This window comes from Vigna angularis, chromosome 7, assembly GCF_016808095.1.
Source record: "Vigna angularis cultivar LongXiaoDou No.4 chromosome 7, ASM1680809v1, whole genome shotgun sequence".
Lineage (NCBI taxonomy): Eukaryota > Viridiplantae > Streptophyta > Magnoliopsida > Fabales > Fabaceae > Vigna > Vigna angularis.
In genome coordinates, this window is record NC_068976.1 from 36420684 (window position 1) to 36425167 (window position 4484).

The following is a 4484-nucleotide window of genomic DNA, read 5'->3' on the forward strand; positions in this document are numbered from 1 at the left end:
AGAAAACATGGCGGAAGAAGGACCAAATCCACCTAGAAGAACACTTGGAGACTATGATATGCAATAAGGGCCAAGATATTTTTCTAGCATAGTAATACCGCCCACAACCAAAACTTTGGAGATGAAGCCAGCTTTCCTTAGCCTAATCAGTTCTCATCAATTCACTGGAATGGATAATGAAGATCCATACATTCATCTCTCTACATTCTATGAATTGGTAGGAACTATGGGATTTGAAGAAAGGGATCTTGATCATGTTTATATGCGTTTGTTTCCTTTTTCTCTGACAGGAAAAGCAAAGGAATGGCTTAAATCACATTCAAACCAAAGTTTGAACAAGTGGAGTAATGTAGAAGATAAATTCTTGAATAGATTCTTTCCACCTTCTCGTTACATTAAGGCAAAAGCTGAGATTTCTACTTTTAGGCAAGGACCAGATGAGTCATTCTGTGAAGCTTGGGAACGATTTAATTCTTTATTGAGGAGATGCCCAAATCATGGGTTTAAAGATATTGTTCAACTAAATATATTTTGCAATGGTCCGAGGCTAGACACAAAAATGATATTAGATGCAGCAGCTAAAGGAACAATGATATCTGTAGATGTAGAGCAAGCAACAAGAATCATTGAGGCACTAGCATCTACAGACCATCAAGCTCAACATAATAGAAAAACAGTTCAACGGAAAGGAATGCTTGATCTCAGTACTACAGATGCAATTTTAGCTCAGAATAAAAATCTGACTCAGCAGATGGAAGCATTAACCAAATAGATGGCTAACTTACCTGAGCAGTTAAAAGCAGTACAATCTTCTCTTAGTCAACAACCCATGAGATGTAACTTTTGTGGAGGTGACCATCCCAATGGTCATTGTTCATATCAAAGTGGCCCATAAGAAGGAGAAGTTCAATATGTGAGTAATCAAGGAAGCACAAGTAATTTCTCTAACATAATAACTTTTCACAGGGGTGGAGAAACAATCAAAGTCAGAATTTTGGATGGAAACAAGATGTTGGCCCTTCAAATAGACAACCTCCTTATTAGCATCAACAACAAAATCCATCTGTGTATGAAAGAATAACCAAATTGGAAGATACTCTAGAAAAATTCATGCAAGCTTCTATGACCAATCAGAAAAATACAGAAGCTTCAATCAGAAATCTTGAAACACAAGTTGGACAGTTGGCTAAATGATAACAGTTGAAAAACTGTTATTTTCATGCTTAAATTTGATACTAAAAGCAACCTTTAACATTAGAAACTAGCTTGAAATCATGTTTTTGGTTATATTTTCAGAAATAAGAGAGCTGGACAGGTTTATGCTTGATTTCACTGTTTTATGCAGGTTTTAAGATGAATTTGGTGAAAGAAGTGAAGAAGAACAAAAAGGGAATCAGAAAAGACATCAAAAAGTGCAAAAGGAGAAGCCGCAACCACCGCTCAGCGGTAGTTTACCGCTGAGCGGCACTCAGAAACCCACGTTAGCTCCGCTGAGGGGTGAAATGGCCGCTAAGGGGAAGAATCGAGCTCGCGCACTTAGCGCTGAGCGGCACTATTTTGGGCTTGGGCCTAATTTTCTGTATTTTACGAATAGTATATAAGCTTTAGGTTTTCCTAGGGTTTGTATCTTTGGCTAGGACGAAGCAAACACTCTCTTTTCCACCCCTTTGAAGGAAGATCTTGGATGCTCAAGCTACCTCTGTACCTTTCTAGGGTTTTATCTTTCATTCTTTCATTATTATTCATCTAGATTCACCATGAATATGGTGAACTAAACCTTGTATTGTTGTTGGGGGATCAATGTAATCTTGTGAAACTCTCATATATGGAATCTGTGTTTAAAAATATTATTTGAGATACATGCTTTCTTTGATTAATTGTTAGGGTTTTTCCTCTTTGCTCAAAGCATGCAGTGTTTAACTCATTCATTGTCATGATCATTAATTTTGTCGATATGGGAACGTACGGGGAAGTCTAGATCCGGGGAATTTCTCCCAAAAGTATATTGCTTGCCTTTAAGCTCCTACACTTCAGAACTAATTACTAGGAATGCTAGGAGTTGTATGAACTCGTAATTAAGGATAGGCCTTCTTGACAAGGTGATTTAGAGAGTGGCATTAACATTGATGAAAAGATTGATGAATTCCTAAAGTATATGAGAGTGGATAAGATGAAATTGATAACCCCAACAACATACTCATCCATATAATTCATCCCGTGTTTGTTTTACTCTTTTTGCCATTGATCACATTCATGCATACATGTTTAATTACTGTCTTTTGCATAAAAAAACCTACAATCAATCGTTCACAAGTCTTAAATAATCAACGAATCAAATAACTAACTAGGCCGTGAGTCCTTTGGGAGAACGATACTTGGTCTTACCGAGTTTATTACTTGATACGATTCGGTCACACTTGCCGATTGTTAAACAAGTTTGTGGCGCCGTTTTCGGTGTTCATAAATTTGTCATCACTAAACAACTATCAGATCAACATGCAGGTCAATTTTCAGCCAGCACCCAAACTAATCCCAAGGAGCATTGTAAATCAATTACTACTAGGAGTGGTAAAACTGTGGGAAGAGGGATCAGAGACAAACTAGTTGTGGAGGAGGAACTTTTGGAGAAAAAAGAAAATGAGAAAGAGAAAAATGAGTGTGAGGAAGAGGAAGAGAAGAATAAAAGTGATTATGTGAATAAAAGAAAAGAAAAAGAAGAAATAAATATAAATGAAGAGAAAAAGAGGGAGAAAGGTGAGAATCAGGTACCGCAGTTGAAGAACCTACCTTACCCTCATAACCTGTCCAAAAGGGATAAGGAAAGGCAATTTGCAAGGTTCATGGATATTTTCAAACAACTACAGATTAGTATTCAGTAGTAAAAAATTGGGTTTTTACAGCGCACATTATGCCACGGTTCACTAGAAACCGCAGCATAATGGTTCACTAGAGGGGAACCGCGGCATATACGCCAGTCAACCATCCCCTTTGACGCCACGTCTGAAAAAAAAATTAAATAACAGCGTATATGCCGCGGTTCTCTGGAAAACCGCGGCATATACCCCTTCCAATTTATTGCAGGGGCTGACTGAGTCAGAGAATTTCAGAAGTTACAGGGGTATATGCCGCGGTGCGCTGGGGAACCGCGGCATATACCGCAGTAACTTCTGAACTTCTCCATCAGTTAGAGAATTTCAGAAGTTACAGGGGTATATGCCGCGGTTACTCAGAGCAACCGCGGCATATACCCCCTGTCATCTACTGATATTCCCCAAAAGGTGATATGCGGGGACCAAGGCCAATTAGTTTAATATAGTTTATTTTACTTTTATTAAAAACATGTGTAAAAGGTGTTAGGCATGTGCTAGATAGGAGGGACTTTTAGTCCTATATATAGACATGCCACCACCTCTTGTAAGGTACTTTTGAGAATAATGAATTAAACTTTCTGTAGAGAGAACTCCAGAAATTAATTCCCCTTGAAAGTCAAAGCTAGAGAATCCCAAAGGATCTCCTCTAGCCCCCTTCCCTTCACACCATCCATTCTCTCATTTTCCAAGTCATATTTTCTTTCCGCCACCCTACATCACGCTCCCTAAATCCTTTACTTCCGCGTGGCTCGTGTCAGCCATCACGCCTAAGGTCATCCGTCATTCTCGCGTTCGTTTTCCTTCCAGCGCGCATCCTCAACCATTTTCCTCACAGATCTACCATCACAAACCCTCAAGTAAGTCATCTCCACCAATCCATATCTCAGATTTGCCTTATCCTTGCTTCCGCCATCGTTTTTCTCCCATTCACCAAGTGAAATCATGACTGTTTTCCATTTCATCGATTTAATCGTTGAATCTTTCTTATCCACCGATTAAATCCTTCCTTGCCTTCAACCCTATATTTTTTCACCGATTAATCCCCCAAAACCTAGGGTTCTCGAGTAAATCTGTTTCTTCCGCTGTTTCCCGGTTCTTCAGCTCGATCCAGTCCAGAGTTCACAACGTTTCTGGATTCAGCTCAAGCCGTCAGCTATCATGTGGTATTCAGAGCCTAGGTTAGGCGCGTCCGCTTGAGCTAAGTATCTCGTTTCTCTCTGATCTGAGTTACCCTTCTTGTCTCGATCTGTTCTCTGTTATTGAGATTCAATCTGTGCGTTTGGTTCTTTCAAATTATTCGTGTTGTTCATTATGATTCCTTCTCTGTCTTGTGTTGATTCATGTGTTTTGGTCCTGATCTGTTCATTAGATTTCTGCTTGATTCATGTTCTGGTTTAACGCTGTGCGTTTAACTTCTTTCATTTTCGCATTGTTGTTTCGTTCACTGTTTCTGTTTTGAGTTTTGTTTCATTTGATTCAGTCGTGTTTTTGTTTTGTCTCGAGTCTCTAATTCAAATCGTGTTGATCTGTTTAGCTTACGCGTTGTTCATCATTTCTTTTACTGTCTTGGTTGATTTCAGTTCAATTGTGATTTTGTGTATCTGTTTGAGTTAT

General features: G+C 39.0%; 1 non-coding gene across 1 annotated transcript; it reads right to left on the minus strand.

Annotated features, from left to right (window-relative positions):
- Positions 1–398: 398 nt before the first annotated feature.
- LOC128193401 (small nucleolar RNA R71) lies at positions 399–504 on the minus strand. The gene has a single exon (XR_008244622.1). It is a non-coding gene; the product is annotated as a small nucleolar RNA R71 (small nucleolar RNA).
- Positions 505–4484: the final 3980 nt, after the last annotated feature.